The following is a 12267-nucleotide window of genomic DNA, read 5'->3' on the forward strand; positions in this document are numbered from 1 at the left end:
CGAAGAATATGCAACTATGTACCGGGGGCTTTGGGGAGAAAAAGGAAAAAATAAAGTCTTTAAAAAAAAAAAATAAAAAAAATAAAAGATGCATAATGGAAGAGAAAATATCCCTGGTAATTACCATTATTTAAAAAAATTGATATTTGGAATCTTTTATCTCTCAAGACCATCCCCTCTCTCTCCTTTCTTCTTTCCATTTTTCAAAGTCTCTTGAAGCTGATGAGAAGTCAAAGTTATGGTTTACACATAGAATAAACATCAAATGTGTTGTGTGAAATAGGTATAAAATTGGGTTAAAATCTTAACATATACGTACGATGTGTAAGCACAATGAAGAATACTGTGGCCTTCATCAAGTGCTTGAAGGCATTTCTCTGAAAGGAAGGGGAAAATTGGCAACTTCATTTTCAACTTTAAAAAGCTTTCTAAGAAGGAAGTTTACTTGCACAGATGAGCAGAGATTAAATAAGCACATGAGCTGACCTTGCTTTCCATCGCTGCTGAAGTCATGGACTCTTGGTTGACCAGAGGTCACAATGGGAGGGGAAAAGCACTGATGAAAGGACCAGAGGTCTTCATTCTGACTTTATGCTTTATGACTGCATACTAAATTAATATCTAAACTGACTTTGCACGAGGAACACAGTGGGGTCAGTTGAACTCCGTGTTCCTAAATTCTTATTTTAGATCTCATGTTTTGCGAAAGTCTCGTGGAGTGTAATTTTTGTTTGCTTTTTCCTATATTTGTTACCTTCGTTGTTTGCACAGAGATAAATTACATTATTTTATCTAGTGTAAGTTATTTTTAAATGAATATTGAAAAGTATGACAAGTGAGGCATGGATTTGTGTAGCGAGTTGACTTTTTTAATGGTGAAAACAGAAAAATAAAAAATGCTGAAAATTTAGTCATCTTAATCAAGCCACATATTTTAAAACTTCTCACCACCAATTCTATGTTCCAGTCATACTGAATTGTCCTAAATTCCTCCCCTCCTCTCAAATTGGGCTTTGTTCTCCTAGTAGGCAAGGAATGTATTTTATTCATCTCTGTATGTGATGTGCCTTGATACACAGTAAATTCACAATAAGTGTCAATAAATGGTTAAGTTAATGGTGTCATAAATCCTGAATTTAATCACAGCTTTACTTTTTAACAGCTGCATCATTTTAAACAACTCCCTAGTTTTGTGAACTTAGGATTCTCCATCTTTAAAATTGAGATAAATTTTATGAAGGCCGTTAAGCCATGTTATAAGTTTAGACCTTATTCTACTTTCAGTTGATTAAATATAAAAACATTCTAAGCAGGGGGTGACATGATCAAAATAAATTACTAAGATTTCTTGCGATATGGCACTAAAAGTTGATCAGTTAGATGGTTACCGCAGGATCTAAGCTAGACTAGGATATAGCTATAGGAGTTAGAAGAATAGAGAGATATAAAAGAAAATTAGATTGTCAACATGGCATAATTGTAAGTTTGATATGAAAGGGTAGAAGGACCAAGGATAACAGCTACTTGGTTAGGAGGACCACGTATTTTCTAAATTGGTCTCTCTTTTCATTCCATGCCCGCTTCTGTTCTAAGTTACCCCCACCTGTCTATAGACTACTGTAAGAGTAGCTTCCTGTCTGGGCTCCTCATACTTGTGTTTTCTCCTCTTCAATCTGCTCACTTTATCCAGAGTGACCTTTCAGAACGACATCTGATCATACCAGTCCCTGTTCATAACTCCTCAACTTCTGCTCTTGAAGACCAAAATCCTCTAAGGCCTTGCAAGGTTAAGCATAGTCTCTCTCCAGTTCAAATACCAATCCTCTTCTCTTTCCTTCTCTCCCACTCAATACACTTTAGACAGAAGGACCTTCCTTCAGCTCCTAAAATGTGCCAGAGTCCATCCAGCCTTAATCACTTACACATGCGTTTTCCTCTGTCTGATGGTCTTCCTCCTTTTCTTTACTTCTGTAGATAATTATACCATCTTATAAGGGTTAGTTTAAATCTGCCTTCCATGGGGAAATCCTCCCTGACTCATGCACGACTAGGTCTCATCTCTCACAAAGCCAGAACTCTTACACTACCCAGTATATCCCTTCTCTCTTTTACCTCTGCTAGAGTGGAACCTCCATGAGGATAGAGACTGTCATCACTAATACATAATAAGCACTGAATGAATAAAACAAATATGTGTTTAGTAAATGAATTAAAGGTGCTATTTCCTGAAACAGGAAAAATATGAGTAGAAATGCTATGAGGGAAAAGACGATGACTACAGTTTTGTACCAGTTGAGTTTGAGGTATGTGGACGTCTGAAAGGCAGCTGGGATACAGATCTAGGCCAATGGTTCTCAAACTTTTGTGCTCATCAGAATCACCTATAGGATTTGTTAAAATGCAGATTACTTAGCGCCATCCCAGTGTTTCTGGTTCAGTATATCTGGGGTAGGGCCTGAGAATTTATATTTCTAATAAACTCTTAGATGTTGTGGATGCTGTCAGTCCAGGCACCACACTTTGACAGCTTATCTAGAGAACAGAAGAGCATCTATCTGGAGATAGACAGGTAGGAGCAATCTGTTTAAAGAGTACAACAAAATCCATTTTAAAAGATGAGATCTCTTAGTCTCTTAACCACAAAGAGAAGGACAGAATTCTGGGAAATGCCAACATTTGAAGGATAATCAGAGGATCCTGTGTAATAAAGAATTTGGCTGGCTTTTGTCCCCAGTTTCTGGAGGGAGAGTCTAAATCCTCGGGGTTTCCCAAGTGATGAGAGTGTCTTTGTTATTCGTGGTGGGCTCTGATAGTTTGTGCTAATATGGTGACACCTAGTGTGCCCATAGGTGGTTTATGCTAATGCAATGACTCAGGATGGGGCCTGGCCACACCAGAAAGACCAACCACGTGATTAGAGGGTTGGGGCTTTGAGTTTCATGATATTAGCCTGGCCTCTGGAAATTCAACCTTGAGGCTCATGATTCAATCAGTCATACCTATGTAATAAAGCCCCAATAAAAATTCTGGACACTGAAGTTTAGGTGAACTTGCCTGGTTGCCAATATTCTGTATTATCACACATTGATACGCCAGGATGGGGATGTGTCCTGACTCCATAGGGAGAGGAGAATGGAAAGTTAGTGTTCAAGACCCTCCATGTCCTCGTTGTATGTATCTCTTCTTTTTGGCTGATTCTAATTTACATCTTTTTGCTATATAAAATGAGACAGTAAGTTTAGCACTTTCCTGAATTCTGTGAGTTGTTCTAGTGAACTTTTAATCCTGAGGGGATGGTGGAGACCTCCAAATTTGTAGCCAGCTGGTCAGAAGTGTGGGTGGCCTGGGGACCCCGAACTTGTGGCTGGTGTCTGAAGTGAGGGCAATATTAAAGAGGACTGTGCCTTTAGCTTGTGAAGTTTGGCCCAACTTTGGGTAGTTGGTATCAGAAGTCATTGCAGAGGAATAAATGTTAGTAAAGGAAACTGAACTAGAGCAGCCAGTGACGTGGGGGATTGACTAGCAGAGAAGTATCATGGAAAAAGGCAGGAAAATATCTCAAAAGTGATCATGCACCAGGCTTTCCGTGATACCCTACAAAGGCTGGAATTGAGGGTGGGATACTGAGCATGGCAGGGAGTAGGATGTATAGTATGGTCTCAGTTTGTAAAATTGCATGAAGTGTGTGTATGTGCTGATAACTCTTTTAAAAGGTGATTGTGATCAACATTGTCAATTTGGTCAGTAAAACCTAAATCTCACATTCTTTGAGTAAGATTCTTTTTTTGTAAACGGGTGTGGTAATCCGAAGGAATATTCTATTCCTAGAACACATACGCACTCTTATCACTGAAAATGAAAGACAGCAGAATATTGGTGGGAAAAGAAAATGAAATTTGAGTTCTAACTGTATCGATTGGTAGGAGAATATTAAGTCTATCAGTTCAGGTCCCTTAACTAAGGTTTTCACATTTATGTAGGGAAGAGCATTTGATATATGTCTATATCTATCTGACTTCAAGTTTTGTTCCAGATCAAACTTCAGAGTAGCATTCATTGTTTTGTATATTACTCAAAATTCATTCATTGCTTTTGTTTATTACTCAAAAACTCAACCAACATTTGGGGATTTTTTAATTTTGATTTTTTTGTGTGTGTGTGAGGAAGATTGGTTCTGAGCTAACATCTGTGCCAATCTTCCTCTATTTTTTATGGAGGATTCTGCCACAGAATGGCTTGATGGGTGGTGTGTAGGTCCATGCCCAGGATCCGAACCTGCAAACCCCAGGCCACTGAAGTGGAGCACACGAACTTAATCACTATGCCACTGGGCCGGCCCCATGAAAATTTTTTATTCAAAAATAAGTGCTCAAAACTTCACTCCAAATAAATACTGTGTACCATTTCTGTGTCATCAATATTTACATTAGAAAATCTTGCTTTAAAAGTACGTGAACTGGAAGGAAAATATTTTGATGGCCCTTGGCCCTTGCATCTGTCATTCCTCTTAATCTTCACTAAAACCTGTACAAGAGTGATGTTCTTTCAGTTCATGCTGTTGTGTGACACTCCTGAAATTTTAAGTTTTTAAACACTTTTGGCTTTCTGATAAGAAGTGAGACGCTAGGATCACAGACTGTGTCATGTACTTCAGCCACAGCGAAACTATTAGCTGATATTTATCTAATTTAAAGGCACAGATCTGGGCCCTTTAATTTGCTCAACATCTTTGTGGAAAAAAGTGTCAAGATTCTTCGTATTATAGGGAAACTGCTTGTGACAGGTAGTATAATCAAGCTGTAAAATCTGAGGAAAAACAAATTCAGTTTTGATTATCAGCTATCAAAGTTTTTAAAATAAAAAGTACACTCTTCTCTAATTAATCATCTCTTTTTCTACACTTACTAAGACTTCAAACTCAGATCCAGTTTTTTTATAGTAAAAATCAATATGCAATACCTTGGCTGTCACTAATAAAAAAGAAAGCCATCAGGATCCATATTTTGGCATTATGCAAGGAAGTATGGCATTATTCAAGAAGCATCTAACTGCTTTGTAAGACAATACTGATAATGCATTGTAATTTTTAAACGATGTATAATTTTATTATCAACTTAAAAACTTTCTTAGAATTATTACCTCAAAGTGTCTGTATACATTTGAGGTATATAGTAATATTGTCTAATTGCCTCTAGTAAATTTGTGACAATTCATACTCTCACTTTCTTGAATAAATGGTATCCTTACCGATGCTAATATTGTCATTTATGCATATATTCATACATATACATATATGTGAACTAAGTTAACATATAGAAAATGACATCTGCTACTCTTTAATTATTTGGGTTAAAATGTGTTGCCCTTGTTAGTATTCTTTTATAACTGCTGTTTAATATCCTTTGACTAGTTTACCTATTGGGTTAGAGTAACATATTAAAATTGACATTTTAAAAAATATGCTGCCCACCAAACCCTTGAGGAACACAATTTTACTTTTAAGTCATAGCTTGTTGGGTTCTAGAGTGATTCAGAATTAGTTTTAAAAGTTATCTAGTAAAATAACATGGAAGTACAAGTTATAAAAAACTTGCTGGTTAATAGAACAACAACTAAGTATATACTACTAACACTTCTGAACTGGAAAAGGGAAAAATCTGCTGAAATAACACCTAGCATACATATTCATTAAACTAACCTAAATTTTTGGTCCTTAAATGTTCCTATCTTTGACTACATTGACATACCAGGACAAATTGCAACCATAGAGTGATAGGCTTAATGTTTATGAAAACTTTCACTGAATCAAAAAGCAGTAAATCAACAAGGTAAAGGTCAAGGTGAGCAGCATTTGTATCAGGAAAAATGTGGTTTAGAGCAAAAGGAAAATCATTTTAATTGTATGTTGTGCATTGAAATGGTAAACTGAAAGTGATGTATTTAGAATAAAAAAGTCCTCAAAAGGAAAAAAAAAAGTCATAGGAAGCATCTAATTTGCTAACATTCTCTGGAAAAAGTATTTGATATTCTGAATTAGTAGTAACTGTCCAGAAATATTTCATTTTCCGTATCAAATTTTCCTTCTGACCAAGTACAGTAGTAAATAACATCTCCATATTCTGGTTATGTATTTAGCCTACTGATTTCAGAACCAGAAAATTTGAAAAAATATCTTCCCTTGGCATTTCTCCTTGATGTTTATTATTTCTTTCCTCCTCCACTTCCTTCTTTTCACATATTTTTGTCCTTGGCCTGGCTTCCTGGCAGCCTCCTTTTCCTTCCTTTTGCCTCTTCTTGCCTCCTTCCCCGGCTGAAATCATAGTCCTCATGGAGAAAATTGTTAATGGCATTTAGATGTGGGATTTGGACAGAAACCTATGCTGAAAAAGTTGACCACATGATGATAGTGAAGAGACGTACGACACATTTCATTTTCCACGAAGAGTACTTTGTTGTTCTATTTTTATCATTTCGATAATCTGTGATGATAAATAGGGTGATTGTGCTAAAATTACCACTGTCTGCAAGTATGCTCTGTTTGACCTCACCACCTCCCTGCCTCCCACATCAATCGCTTTTTTTGAAAAGACTCATAATGAGGTTCAGAGCATTTAACACATTATTTAGCTTCAAGGATATAGACAGAATATGTTCAGGAGGCCCTAATCACCTCCAAATTTTAAAATGTCACACCTTCACGACACGAAGTGGTACTGCTTAGACTCCTGTATTCTATTAATTAGGAAAAAACATCAAGAAAATTCTGTGTGAAACTTTCTGTGCAAACTACTGTGATGTATAAGGATGGATTTTTCATGAGGTCAGCCTCCAGGGACCACACAGTGTAGACAGCATTGAGATATGTAAAGACAGACATTCATATTATGGGAAATGCACCCGGATCCGAACTGGCAAACTCCTGGCCGCTGAAGTGGAATGTGTGTACTTACCCGCTGTGCCACCAGGCTGGCCCTCTCTCATCTCTTTCTTGACTGCCTCCTATGACTTACTTAAGGATAGGGACAATGTCCTTTAATTGCTATGTCTCTATGTACCTCGGACCTAATTCTTGTTTAAAAATTCTCACTGACTTTAAATGGATGACGAAGCGTGTAGTATTGTGGAAAGCATAAAGAAAAGAGGCTACACTCAAAAGCTATTTCTGAATTAGAATCCATAGTTATTGTGAAATAAAGTTGCCTACATGCATGTTTCCTATATGTATACATTTTTTCTTTCAAACATTTGGAAATTGAGAGATTTTGCAGATTTTACTGTCTTTTTGGGGGAGAGAAGTGTTACCTATAATATACGTGAGAGGAACTATAACAATGAAAACAAGTGACAAAGATGAGTAATATGCCTCAATGCAGTATTACTACAATGCCATTGGCCCTTTAAAGCATCTTTCCAGCTGATCGATTCTGGGATGCTTTAAAACCATGATCTTATGATACAGCTTAGCAGGGTGCTTTAAAAGCAGGTTTTTTCAGAGTGCTTTATAAATTAATTGACTCTCCTCTCCACAGTGCAGAAAAACTGAGATCAGGGATGAATGGTGGGCCCAGTTCCAATGAGATGAGTTCAGATTTGGTCTGTAGCGCCTGACCCTAGTACCTTCTCAGAGTTAGTGGTTGTGGGTATTGTGTGTAACTGCTTTATGATAAAAACAAGACTGTGGCATCATTGAATTAATTAGACAAGAGTATAATTAGAAGTGAAAGCTCTTCACTTTCCTAACTACTAATGGTAGAAAATGAAGTACAATAAATGTACTCCAAGCTTTGATGAATTTTACTTTTGATTAGTTAGCAGATTTTAATGGCCTTCCCTAATGTGGCGGCTATTCTATTGATCCACCTAATTAAGGATTGTGAAAGTAAAAAGGACTCCTCTTCACTTTGATGACTGAATTTCCCCTTGAATTATCCAAACTGCTCAAATGACTGCTCGAAATAATGTTGGCAGTGTTATATGTGGTGTTCCATATGCGTATATATATTCATGTAAGTCTTGTCTATTGCGTATTTTTATTTCATATTCCTTTGGACACTAGATAGAGATGAAGAGGATGGAATACTGGGAAGGGATAATGATTTTTAAACTGTGTAAATACCCCATCAAATGCCCTGCCACGGTTGATTTTAATTATTTATAGCTATTGAGCTAAAACCCATTTGACTTATCACATTCATTCATTGGGTGCTTATTCTAGCATGAGGTACTATGAAAGAGACTGACATATTGTATTAAAATTTGTAATAGCTGGGAGACCGTGCATTAGGAGTGTGATATTTCTCAAACTATTCTGTGCTACAGTAAGAGTTCAGGTAATTGTATGTGCTAAGACCTCTTTTAGCCTCAGTAAAATGGCCTAGAGAAGTATTAAACAAAAGAAAATACGTGGGAGAACCACGAATAAACCATGTGTGATAGTCAGGGCCTTTATTTTTGCAAAGGGAACCAGGATGGGATGTTGTCCAGCCTGGAGAGAAGCAGTCAGAAGCTAGGCATGAAAATACCTCTGGGCCTGCAGCTGCCTTGCGGTGCTGATGATGTTTTGGCAGAGACACCAGAAGTTCTGTTGTTATTTCTACTTTGCAAAGGTGGGACTCGCAACATGGGCCATAATCAAAAGGTTGAAAGGCTCTTCAAAGTTAATGAGCAGCCATGAATGTCAGTGTTCAAACCACAAACCTTTAGCTAAGCATCTGTCCTCCTGTCCATCCTTGTTCTCTCTCTCATTCTTTCTTTTTTCTATCTCGTGCTTAGTCGGTAGTTGGTGCCATTGTGAAGCCATATTAAAATGCTGCACTACAGGGAACGATAAGATGACATAAGAGAGCATAATAGTAAAGTATTTTAGAAATTGAGATACTGTGGATGGGTTTAAATTCTATAAAGGAAATACCAAAATCTGATTACTCTTCCAGTGGTTAAAAGCTTATTTTTCATAAAGTAAGCATTATCTTGGGAAAGCAAATAAATTATTCATAGTGGATATTCCAGTTCTTCAGAAAATAGCATGGAGAATTTGAGTTTTGTATAATTGTAAAATACTCCTTTTGTTATGTTAAAGACCAGAGGAAGTGTTAGCCTAGCAGTTCTGACACAGCAGACAGTAGTAGCTGGACTTCTGCCTTACACCCATTCAAAGGTACTTCATCATGTAAAAGTACTTCCATATTTTTTAAAAAAAGTATAAATGATATTCCAGGCTACTTTCATTCAGTGGCAGAGAGTTTTTAGAAAATAGATTGTCTTTTTTAAAGTCCTCATATCTGGTAAGTCAGTTAAAGGAAAATATAAGCCTCCACTTTTTAAATAGAATATTGTCTATTTACATAGACAACTTGGAATTTAATATACTTTTTTTTCCTTTTTCTCCCCAAAGCCCCCTGGTACATAGTTGTATATTCTTCGTTGTGGGTCCTTCTAGTTGTGGCATATGGGACGCTGCCTCAGCGTGGTTTGATGAGCAGTGCTATGTCCGTACCCAGGATTCGAACCAACGAAATACTGGGCCGCCTGCAGTGGAGCGTGCGAACCCAACCACTCGGCCACGGGGCCAGCCCCTTAATATACTTCTCAATGTACTAGATTCTTAAATTTTTAAAGAGAAAACTTCATAAACCATGAAAATATGAGAACTTACATCTTTTGTTCAAAAACAAAAATCATCATGATCAACCTGGGTACACGGGCCATCTTAATTGTGATTTCATATCCTGCTGTGGTCAAGTTGTACAATTTTACAGAAACTACGTATCAGGAGCAAAACATTGTATAGTGTTCAGTATGGTACTAGAAATACAATGCTTTCAGTGTGCAAAGTTAGAATTTTCTCAGGACTGTATATAACAACATTTGGTACCATCTAAATTATGAGTAATGATGGAGTCAACAGTTTTGTAAAGAAAAAAAAGTTTCTTTTGATAAATATTTTTAACTTATAAAATTCACTTTTCTTTCTTCCTCTAACAATTATCTCCATGACTAACATCCTGAACATGGTTCTCTTAAATATTTATTTGAAACTATGTATCTTAAATAATTACTAATGAGTTTCTTTTTCAGTTGCAAAGACTTTACCGAAAAAGCAAATGGGTTTTGAAAATCACACTCCATTTCCAAGTCTACTGAGCAAGTAAGCAGAACAAAGCATTTGTGTGGGGCCAGCGGTCATTGGGACCAGAGCATGCTGGTTCTGCCAGGGAGTGTCTTTGTGTCTTGTGACCACACGCTTCTAGGCCATCATCCATCAGCTGAGACGTGTCTGAGCTCAGACCTCTGTCCCTTGTCCCTACCCTGATTCTTTTCCTCTCCTTTCTCCTTCCTGGGATTGCTGGAGGAATTGTGCTTAAGCCCTGTTCTCCTTATTATTCCTTGCAGGGTCCTCTGCTTCATCATGGTGAGGTCCAGGTCTCGCAGAGTTGGGATAATGCCTCTGGACTTCTGGACTTAGATTTCTGACAGCTGTCCCTCACTGCACCCCAAGCCTGCATAAATTAGTCAGAGTAGCTCTTTCCCTTCTAAATCTTGCTCCTGGGTGGCAAGGAGAAGGGTAGCTGCTCTGGCTGTACCTCCTGGCTATTAACTGGCGGAGCAAATCTCTTTGTCTTTTTTGTTTTCATCCTTGCTTTTCAAGAGAGGGATTTGATATGGATGTGAATTTGGGCAATGTTTCTGAGCACAGAAGCCCTTCTCCTAGAGCACTTTGGTTAATAATCCACATCTTCCACGTTTTTTATGGGGCCAATAGTTAGATATATGGTTGACTCAGATGGTTCTTCCTTTGATCTTTAGCCCATTAAAATTGATGACAACCAGAATCATGCTTCTCTAGACTTCAAAGCAATGATAAAACGGACTCCTTTGGACTTACAAGTCCTCTTGTCTCATGGGAGACTAAGGTTAACATTTCCCCATATTGTGAGAATACGTAGAAGATAACCCCCTGAGGTTGATTCCTAAGGAAGACCTTGAGAAAGATCCATTGTCTGTCCTTGAACGTGGGATACAGGACACCTGAGACCCCAGCCCAAGCTGAATTTCCCATTGATTTAGCTCGTTGATCAGTTTTACGTTAGTGAAGGGATTCATCCCTGCCAGCTAGCTCTTCACACACACCTAACAGGTTCTAGGAGTGGCTTGCATGGTACACACTTGGATCTGTCCTCTAAGACATACATTTTATGTAACAGATAAAATTCAGGTAGTTTTAGAACTATGAATATATGAAAAGTAAGAGTGAATTTGTCTAAGACTGTTTATACCTGCAAGCTTGTTTCTTAGAGAAAGAATTATCTCGTGCAAAACACCATAGAAACTAGTTATGGCTTCCTGGTGACAGCACTGCTCAGCCACTAGGCTTGAACCACAGCTCCCCTATCATGCCAGGGCAGGGGCTCGTGCTTTCCTGAGCAGCATTCCTGAGGTGATGAATTCTGTTGCAAGCTTCCTGTGTCTTGCAGCTGCAATTTTAAGGCTTGGTCGTCTGATCATATGAAGGTCTGGTACTTATCCTCACATAACCTGAGCCAGCAGGTTAGGGCTGGAGACAAACTTCTGCCATGACGTACTAGTCTTGAAAGCCCCTCAGCATAACATATCTGGGATGCATCTGTCTTTCAGAGTCGGATGTCTGGCCCCGTGAGACGGCTGTGCACGACCCCAGAGTGTGGTGGGGCAAGGGACACTGATATATGTGTTACTGATTCTGAACCCATGAGCTTTTCCTAATGAGCACTGCTCCAGCAGCTCAGATATATGCCCTGCTTGCCTGATTCCCTTGTTTGCATAATCTTATTCCAATTGCTTCACATTTCTAATGTGTACAGTGTTGCTGAGATAAATACGAATGCTGAATGGTTTTTTGAAAACAAGGCAATTTGTTCAATTCATTCTACAAATGGTTGAGTGTCTGCCCACTGGGTGTGATACAGAACATACTGGGATTGTCTTATGGTGATAATAGATCCTGCTTTTAGTCTTGCAAGGGAAATAAGACCTATTCCCTAATAAAGATAATGAAAGATGTGTGCTAAGGAAAAATATAAAAGGTGTTATGAGAGTTTTGGAGGGAAAAGAAATTACTTTTATTGGCAGTTTCTTGCAAGCCTTTTTGATGGCTTTGGGGATAAGTATAATTTAAGTGTTTAAAGACCAGCTAAATGGCGTTCTATCTGGGATTGGGAGAGCAAAGGGGAATAAAGTAGAAATGAGCTTGGCTGAAGTGGAATGTTTATGGGAGGCATAGTGGGAAAC

Source organism: Equus asinus, chromosome 1 (genome assembly GCF_041296235.1).
Source record: "Equus asinus isolate D_3611 breed Donkey chromosome 1, EquAss-T2T_v2, whole genome shotgun sequence".
NCBI classification, from domain to species: Eukaryota; Metazoa; Chordata; class Mammalia; order Perissodactyla; family Equidae; genus Equus; species Equus asinus.